The sequence below is a fragment of the Otolemur garnettii genome, unplaced genomic scaffold, assembly GCF_000181295.1.
Source record: "Otolemur garnettii isolate 467f Iridium unplaced genomic scaffold, OtoGar3 scaffold00004, whole genome shotgun sequence".
In the NCBI taxonomy this organism is placed as follows: domain Eukaryota; kingdom Metazoa; phylum Chordata; class Mammalia; order Primates; family Galagidae; genus Otolemur; species Otolemur garnettii.
Window position 1 is genome coordinate 35,127,738 of NW_003852399.1, and position 10,020 is coordinate 35,137,757.

General features: G+C 38.9%; 1 non-coding gene across 1 annotated transcript; it reads left to right on the forward strand.

Moving 5' to 3' along the window:
* The first annotated feature begins 9,124 nt into the window (after positions 1 to 9,124).
* LOC111728071 lies at positions 9,125 to 9,192 on the forward strand. Its single transcript, XR_002775481.1, has one exon. It is a non-coding gene; the product is annotated as a small nucleolar RNA SNORD77 (small nucleolar RNA).
* The last annotated feature ends 828 nt before the right edge of the window (positions 9,193 to 10,020 follow it).

Here is a 10,020-nt window from a genome sequence, read left to right on the forward strand (position 1 = left end):
ACACCATGAAGAAACAGGCCTCGCTAGTTAACATAATGATAATGATCAAATTCGGTGAAGGAACAGGTTTAGCTACAATAATGATAATCAGCCGCCTTCCCCTTGTTCGCTTGATAATAGTCACTGTCCCATGTTTTCTTATCTAGACTTGCTACTTTAGAGAGCACCACCTGTTCAGAACCTAGGATTAGTTTTTGAAATATCCTCCAGGTCCTGCGTTTCAATAGAATGACTGGCACACTCAGACCAAGAAAATGACTGGGGGGCTGTGGGGGGATCTTGGACCCTCTGCCTGAGGTTCTGCAACCCAGTAACTGAGTCACCTAGACAGCAACCCATGTCAAAGGACAGATGGTGCTTGCTGAAACCAGCCAATCAGCAGACCTTGATTGCTTAACCCTCTGCCCACCAAACTGTCTTCAAAATCCCTGTCTCCCCAGTTCTGAGGGAGGCAGAGTTGAGACGTAAACCCTGCTGTCTCTGGATATTGGCTTTCTCTTGGGCAGGCAGCAAGTGAGCCTGTTTGGGCAGTGAGAGTCAAACAATGTGGAGTTGCCAGTGATGCCACTGAGGTGGCGTCCCTCAAAAGGACTGCAGCTGGATTTCTACATTGTGGGTCTTCAGACAAATTCTGCCATTGACATTTCATTTCCTGAAAGTCAGGGTTGGCTCAGGAAAAGCTGTTAAGTAGCATGCTAAATGTGAACTGTCAACCCTCACGCTAAACATTTCCTGTTCAGAGCATCAGATGAAGACTCCATTGTGTCTTAGTCGTCCATTGAAGAGGGGAGTTTGAAAGTTGTGTACTGTGAATAATTATCTGCCCAGGCCCTTCCTGAAATACCATGATTGTTCATGAAAAGTGTCTTTAATAAAGCTGGATACAGTTTGGCTTGGGAAAAAAGAATCAACATCTAATTCTGACAGATAAGGAAGCAAAAGAGAAATAAAAAGGAGAATTGTAAAAGTCAGGAAGAGAAGTAAATAATCACGTTAGTAGTATTGTAATATTCAAAATAGCTTTCAAAGGAGGCGGTGTCTTCTCTCTCCGGAATAGTTTCTCACATCCTCTCTTCAGCACTGGGTCTGTGATCAATCATTTATCCGGGGGCTGAGGAGATTAATGAAGCCTCTTCTGTTCCCAGCTTCCTGCGTTTGACCATTCTCTACATCCTGATCAGTGCAGAAGGCTGTGACTACATAACGAAAAGAGTCAACAATGACTTGGTCGCCTCCTCTCCCTGCATTTAAATGATCCGTTATTGCTTTTAGCATCCCTCTCAAATAACCTATCCAAACAATAGGTATTCAACCTCCCTCTATTCGAAATTGCTCACATTAAAAGTGCTACTTCTAATTTGATCCACGTTCATTTTCCTGTCTTTATTTTCTTCACTATGCCTTTTTTCTCGTCATTCCTTATATGGAGAATCATTTCCTCCTTTGTATCTTTTCAGTGAATGTCCCCATCCTATTCAAAACTCAAAATCGCACAACAATGTACTTGTATTTCTTCAGGAAGTTTATCCTGAATAACCTAGCTAAGGTAAAGATTAGTTCCTGACCTTGACCCAGGCAAGATGTGCTCCTCTCAAGGATTCGCCAACTGGGTGAAGGTTCATCCATTCATTTGTGATGTATTTATTGACTTTACCATCCCCCAACAAGGCTGCCATGGCTGCTCATTGTGTCCCAGCAGAGAATGCCCAGCACTTTCAGTGCCCTGCCTCGGGACTAGTGAGAAAAGAAGAGTGAAAAGGAAGAATTAGAGACACAAGACGCTGGATGTCCTTCTTTTCTTCTTCATCTGCAAGACCCCATATCTGTGTGGTGAGTTAGTCAGAAAGTATTTTTGATAAACCCCTTTAAGTCTTCTAGGCTAATTCAGAAAACCCATTTATACCAATATAAATTAATTTTTAAAAAGCTAATAGTCCATACACTTAGAATACCCACTACACTAAGCAGGCTGCCACAGTGATTAAAACAAATACTCTAAAAGGAAGGAAAACTGAATTAAGTTTAGCTAATTTTAGTTAATAATAAGGTATTATTATAGGTACATTAGTCACCCCTGCCATATTAAAAATGAGGAACACGAGGTGTGGGTTGTATGGGATCTCCCTACTATCTTCAAAACTTTTCTGTGAATCTAAGAGTATTCTCAAATTAAAAGTTTGTTTAAAAACAACAACAACAAAATACATTGATGCAGCCCCATCCTCAAATTCTATTCCTTTCTGTTTAATTTTTGGCTAAAGAGAATTGTGTTGTTGTTTAAATCGAGACTCACGAGTTTTGTTTTCATTTTAAAAAGCCAACTATTCCTTCACTGTCAACTGAAAGTGGGGCATGGAAGCAAGCCAACCATCTGCAACCCCAGTCAGTTCAAGTTCAAAGTAAAATAAACTTAAGGGAAACCATTAAATAGAAGCAAAAGGCTACATACACTAGCTCTACACTGATCTCCCACTCTACCCCTCACAAAGAAAAAGAAAATAAATATCTGTCGTTAGGAATGGTCTGAGTAAATTATGGCACGTAAACATTATAGAATGTTACCTGTCCTTTTGGAATAAAATAATAACTGTAGCAATAGTGGGAATTCATAATTATGCAGTGGTGGGTGGAAATAGCAAAATATTTAATACATGCAAAAAGAAAAAGCATATGCATATTTAGATATCTTGGAAGAGTCAGATACGTTGTTTGTGTGTTCACTGAAGTATCAAATGATACTGCTACGAAGCAGTTACTTCACCAAACCAAACTGCCATCTGCTCACCTGGTGCCCCAAAGCCAGATGCAGAGCTGAGCGACACAGCAGGAGAAAGAAGCATGTTTATTTCCTGGCCTCTTGCCAGGACTATCAGCAGCTAACACTTGAGACCTAAACTCCTACTTGGCTTACAACCCAGAATTTTTTAAAGGTGGGGTACATTTCAGGCAGGCAAAACTGTAAATCAGTACATGGAGGTGATACATTGCCTGGCTCCAAAAAGTTCACAGAAAAGTTTTGGAGATAGTAGGGAGATTCCATACAGCCCACACCTAGCGCTCCCTATTTTTAATATGGCAGTGCTGACTAATGTCCCAATAATAGTACATCATTATTAACTAAAGTAGCTACACTTTATTCAGTTTTCCTTCCTTTTAGAGTATTTGTTTTAATCATTGTGGCAGCCTGCTTAGTGTAATAAGTATTCTAAGTGTATGAACTATTGTCTTTTTAACAATTAAGATATCCTGAAATGGGGGCATTTAGGTAGTAAGTGGATTCAGAGATTCTTGGATGTGTGGAAAGAAATATTAAGATGTATGTAACTCCCTCCAGGCGCTTTGGAAGAAATTTAGAACAAAGAATGGCTGTCAGTGTTCAATTCCTCACCTCCCCTTTGTCTATATTTTCCATCTGGTGGGGGTTCCTGAAAAAACAACTCAAGAACACATGTTAAGATGCCATTTTTTTTAGCTTCAATGTGGAACTAAACACCTCCTGACTCCGGCTGCTTGGAGGGCCATTGTCCTCATCAAACTGCCCATTCACTTTTCAGGCTAACAGGTGCCCTAAACTTCCAGGGAAGATTTTCCTTCATTTCTGTGCGTGGGGTGCCAATCAACCTGTAAGAAAAGAGGGATCCTACTCTGCCTCAGTTACATTTCTTGTATTAAAAATCTTTTAATGAATTTAAGTTTAAAAAGCCACAGTAAACACATCTTCCTTTTTCTTTTCTTTTTTTTTTTACATCCAGATGTGTTGACTTACCAGCTCCAATTCCTATGGCAGAAGAACCTCAATCTCTCTTCCCTTTTCTAAGGTTCCTGTTTTTCTACCCAGATGACTGCGAAGGAAGGTGAGAAAGTGGGAGAAGTTATCTATGCCTCAGTCTCCCACGTCATTTAATTCCAGAATTGCCCTTGCTTTCCATCTCATTTATTTTGCTGTCTGTCAGTGTAAGGACCCCTGTCCTCCATTAAACTAAAGCTGGCCCCAGGCGGAGGGGAAGTTCCATGCTGTTCTTTCTCTTATTATTTTGACCTGTGCAGGTCAAATCACATAGTTTGTAGAAACATTTTCCTTTTTTTGGCCTATAATTGAATTTTGTTCAAAAACTTCTATTTCTGCACAGCTGTAAACTTGCAGTTAATGTTACAGTCAATTACTTTCATTAACGACATTTTATAGCTGATCTCCCTTCATTAAAGAGTGATGGTTCTAAATTGCAAATATTAAAGGGAATCTTTTGGAATTCCAAAAATGCAAGTGACTTAGTCTGACAGTTGAAAATCAGATTTTCAAAACCACTGTTCATACTGAAGTATTTAAAAATTCATTTATAAACATAGTTGGTTCCCTGGCTTCCTTATGTCCCCTTTTCTCCTTTCTTTGAGCTAATAAAGTAGATAATCTCCCTAATTTAATGGCAAAGGGGCTTCAGAGTAAAGGCATGATAAAAATGAAAGCTACATTAAATATTTCAAAATATTCCCCTTAGTACACCTTCATAATCCCCTTCCAAGCGTCAGTTCTCTTTTCTTAATTTCTGGGATGAAAGTTAATAATTTGGGGGGGAGGGATAGTATAGTCTGTAATACAATTTTACAAAGTAATATTTTTTTCTAGAACATAATTTGTAAAATTTCAATTCTATACTCCAAGAAAGCAAGCAAATTTTAACTTTTCTGGGATAACTTGGCCTATGATGTCCTCAAGTCTTAAGTTATTTTTTTATTTCAGAAAGATGTTTTTGTCATATATTTATGCAACTAAAGGTGTCAAGCTGGAGAGTAGATTGTAAGCCCAAGTGATAGTCTATAAAGTTTTCACATTTTATCAAAAGAAAACATCTGAATTTATGGGGTGATGGTGGTGGGGTTGTTGTATGGTTTTACATTCACTACCACAAGGCTATTTTCCCCAAGTCATGAGAAGATTCTAGAACAGTAGTTCCCAACCTTTCTAATGCGGTGACCCTTTAATAAAGTTCTTCATGTTGTGGTGACCCCCAAACATAAAATTATTTTCATTGCTACTTCATAACTGTAATTTTGCTACTGTTATGAATCATAATGTAAATACTGATATGCAGGATGGTCTTAGGTGACCCCTGTGAAAGGGTCCTTCCACGCCCAAAGGGGTCGCAACCCACAGGTTGAGAACCACTGTTCTAGAATGTTGCTTACTAAAGGTATAGTATAAGAGATGACATAATGAAGAGCAAAAAACCCTAAAAATAATAATGGAATAAAAATCAGGAAACATTGAATAAGAGGCACAGAGTCTGACTGGAGGCTCGGCATGCAGCCAGAATGATCACGAACACATTCTAGAAGAATGTACAAGTGTAAGTTCTTAAATAACACTGGCTAGATATCTTTCCAAGAAGCATTTCTTAAAACTTGAGAGCAAGTATTTCTGGTTTACCCATTTTGCTAAATATTTGAAGTATGGAATCCTATAATAAGATAGCCCACTGAAAATATAAACATGATTTGTTGAGATTACTCTAAATATTGAGAGTATTTAAAAATTGATTTTAACTTGACTGAGACATCTTTTTTAACAAAACCAGTTACTGAAGGAAAAAAATTGTGATTATTTCTATTCATAAAAGGCTGAGCTTCAATTTTTAATTTTTTCTACTTTTAACAAACTCACCCTGACACACTACATTATCCACTTTAAAATATTTAGCATAAACATGTTCCATTTGAATGATACTTTACTAGTAGACAATTGAGTAAGTGAATAGGATGAGTCAAGCAAAAGAAAAGCATCTGAATAAAATAAGTGATAATTACCCAGCTCAACTGTATTAGTAACAGCAGACTCAGATATAGGAACATGAGCTGTACTTTGAGCCAACTCTGGTCAGACCAAACTACATCGTAACTCATACTCTCTCCACGATGTTGCACTCATTTTAACATATTATTATGGAAAAGACAAATGCTGAAATACACTTAAAATGGATGGAAGTTTCAAAGAGATTTTTCATTCTTGCTTGTACTTGAAGTTTAAGAACTTAACTTCCCCAATATACTTTAGGGCAATCATGCCACAATATTATTTCCATCACTTCATGATTATTCAGATCAACTAAAGCACGGCCCATCACCCAAATTGTACAGGTGAGGAAGACATTTAGAATCAATGTAACATAGATGACCCCAAAATTACGTAAAAAACTTAGGAGGTAACTCCCTGCCTTCTGCCTGTCCTTTATTGCTCATGAAGGAGAACTCCCGGGCTCCCTGGCATTCCAGGCTCTGGCTGTTTTCATAGGCAAGAAATACTTTTCATCTATCCTAAATTTCTCTTCTTGTTTTGTATGATTATGCCCTCTTAGGTGTATAACTGCTCCTTTCTTCCTTCAAGAATTTGTTGTGTTACAGCAAAGTAAGCTACTTACTAGCCATCAGAAAGAAAAAAAAAAATCTTAAAATGACACAGTGATGCAACGTTATCAATAATTGCCAAAACTTGGAAGCAACCCTAATGTCCTTCAGTAGGTGAAGTGAACTGTGGTATATCAGACAATGGGATATTATTCAGTGCGAATGTGTGATCAGGCCATGAAAAGATGTGGAAGAACCTTAACTGCATGTTACTAAGTGAAAAGGCAGAAGAGGCTGCAGTATGATTCCAAGTATATGAAAAAAGGCAAAACTATGAGGACAATAACAAGATCAATGGTCGCCAGGGGCTAAGGGGAAAGGAACAGGCATAACATAGGATTTTTAGGACAGTGAAGAGATGCTATATGATTGATACATGTGATTATACATGTGTCCAAACTCTGAGAATGTACACCAAGTGTAGACCCTCATGTAAACTAGGGACTCTGGGGGATTATTCAGTGTCAATGGAGGTTCATCAATTGTAACACGCAACAGTCCACTCCCTTGGGGGATGTTGATGCAATCATGGGGGTAGAGAGTACTTGGGAAATCTCTGTACCTTCCTTGTACTTTCCTCTCCATTTTACTGAGAACCTAAAACTGCTCTGAAAAAATTAAGTCTTGAATAAATAAATAAGTACACTGAGAACCTAAAACTGCTCTGAAAAAATTAAGTCTTGAATAAATAATTGCACAGAGACTACTAACTCGTTTCCCATCAATTTTCTTCTTCTCTCATCAAACTTAGGACATCATTTCTGAGTTTTACTTTAATATCTCTGTGTCAGTAAGTTATTTACTTCTTCGACACCTCCTGAATAATTTTTGTATCTCATCTCAGTGAAGTTCAGAATTACATACAACATTCTAACAAATTCACTTGCAATATTCTAATAATTTTTTCCATCATTGTTGAATGTAGAATATTTTATGTGATGATGGTAATACTAATTCAAAACACACGTGGTATCAGGGTATCAATATACATGTATGTGGGTAACAGAAGATTTGTTAAGAAAAAAATGAGTCAACTGTCGTGATTCATGTGTTGTTCCCATGGGCACAAATTATGAAGGATTCCATGTTCAATAATAATTTTTGAACACACGATTTTTGTTAACAATATTCAATGGTTCCCTTCCCTGGTAGGAACGATATATTGTATAATGGTGAAGCTTGGGGGAGAAGGGCTCTGTAGTGTTCTGCTGAGGTATGAATCCCAACTCCGTCACTCAGCTGATGAGTGACTCTGTGCAAAGTATATAAATGTCAGTAAATGTTGGTGTGCAGGAGGGGAATATCTATTTTCTGATTTTTCAACCCATGAAAAGGAGATGAAGCACCTCTGTAGAGGTTAGATCCTAAATAATGTGACTTTGGAAATAAAAAGGCATCCTTGGGCTACTGTTGTTTTTTCTTTCTTGCTCTTACTTTACCTGTTCTTTGGTTCCATAAGTGTCATGAAAGAAATCCCTTTATACCCACAATTCCCTGATTTCATTTCCATTCCTGTACAGCCTCAGCTGCCTTTCCCATTGCTCCAAGCATATGGTCATCAGTCAACTCTAGTCTTTCTGCCTCACTTTCTTGGAAAACCATGGTCCATGCTCTGCACAGCTGTCTGCTTTCTCTTCTCTTATTGCAAGTATTTTTCTTTCTTTCTTTCTTTTTTTTTTTTTGAGACAGAATCTCACTTTGTCACCCTCAGTTGCTGTCATAGCTCACAGCAACCTCAAACTCTTAGGTTCAAGTGATCCTCTTGTCTCAGCCTCCCAAGTAGCGGGGACTATAGGCACCTGCCACAATGCCCCACTATTTTTAGAGATGAGGTCTCGCTCTTGCTCAGGCTGGTCTTGAATCTATGAGCTCAGGCAATCCATCTGCCTCAGACTCCCAGAGTGTTAGGATTCTAGGCGTGAGCCACTGCACCTCCTAACTGCAAGTCTTACAGAGAGCTATTAGAGAAAGCAATGTAATACTGTAGCTTATGAGTCTATATCTTTTGTCCTTTAACCTCATTTGGGCCCTCAGGGTCACTCCTCAGCAATCCTTTCAAACCTTTGGTCAGCTCTCTCTCCAAGTCTTCATAGCAGCTATTTCAACAACCTACTATTCTTTTCAAAGTCCCTGAAAATTCTCTACCACTCTCCTTTTCAAGAGATAACTTTGCTTCCACACACATATACACAGAAACCACCAACTGAAATTCTTAGTTTCGGTAGATGTGCATAATTTGTTATTTGAAGGAATGTCTATTTTAGAATAAATTTTCCTTGGATTGAGGTTATCTGGTTTGGTTTGGTTTGGTTGTGGGTAGTATCTATTTTGGAATTATAGGGGTGGGGTCTCCAATTTGTTCCTGAGTCCCTCTCTGGTGCTGCTGGAGCACCACCCTCCAGCAGAAAGGGTTCCATCGGCCAAAGGAGTCTGTTCAACTTGCACCACAGGCAAAGATCAGAGGAAGGAGACCAGCTCATCACGGAAAAGAAACAATCTCATGCCCATTATAGGATGCTCTTTTACATCAACTTCATCTTCAAGTTCCTGGCATTTCCGATCAAAAGACACCTATCACTATCAAATTTTGTTATTTTTCCTTCTTTTGGTACACTGGATCAACTAATATCAAAAGCTCTTCCATCTGGGCCCTGTCTGTAGCCTCACCATTAGAAGCCTGGCCAGAGGCAAGCAGCTGCAGAAGCTTCTTTTAAAAACGGTTCAGATACTACGATGGTTGCATAGTTGAGCAGATCAAATCATAAAAAGATTTGCTATTTGTCTGATGTATTTGGGAACAAAAGAAAATTTTTAAAAAATCACTTAGTACGTTGACTGGACTTGGCAACAACTTGCTTTGGAAACAACAAACCACAGGCTCTAGATGGTGTTTGATTTGATTAACTGAAAAGTTAGACAACTGTTTTGCAGACCATGTTCCCACAAGCAGGCAGCTGTGGTTCAGGGCCCCTGTTCGGGGTTGCTGGGCTGAGCCAAGACATTCCCCTCTGACAACAAAGACAAGACGGGAGAGGCCAGGAGTAGTATCAGAGTTTGGGAGTAAAAGCAAGTTCTGGCTACAGAGTGCCAGATGAAAAAAAGCCTTTGATACATTATGATATTCTTCACTGTCAACTAATTTTTCTTTTGCTGCTGTTCAAAATCCCCAAAATGGTCTCAAAAAATCTGAACCTTTGTCCAAGTCATTATTGTCTCTTGCCTGGACTCCTGCAGCATCTCCTAACCATGCTCCCTGCTTCTTCCCATGCATCCATTCTCTAAAGAGTGGCATTTTTAGAAGGGAGACCTAGTTATGCCATTCAGCTGCTTAAAGTTTCCCAATTGCTGCCTATCATGCCTAAGATAAAATCCAAATTCCTTATCCAGATTTTAAAAGACTTGTCTGATCTGACCCCTGCCAATCTCTGCAAATTTGTTCCTACAACTGTTCTTTCCCCACTGTGTGCTGCGTATGCTGCTCTTCTTGACTCTCAAACAGGCCAGGTTCATCCCTGGCTTAGGACCTTTAGTCTCGCTGGCCTCTCTGCCTGGAAGCTCTGAAGAATTTTCTCAATTTCTTCATGTAACTGAAAACTAATTGATTCAAGTAGACAGAATTAC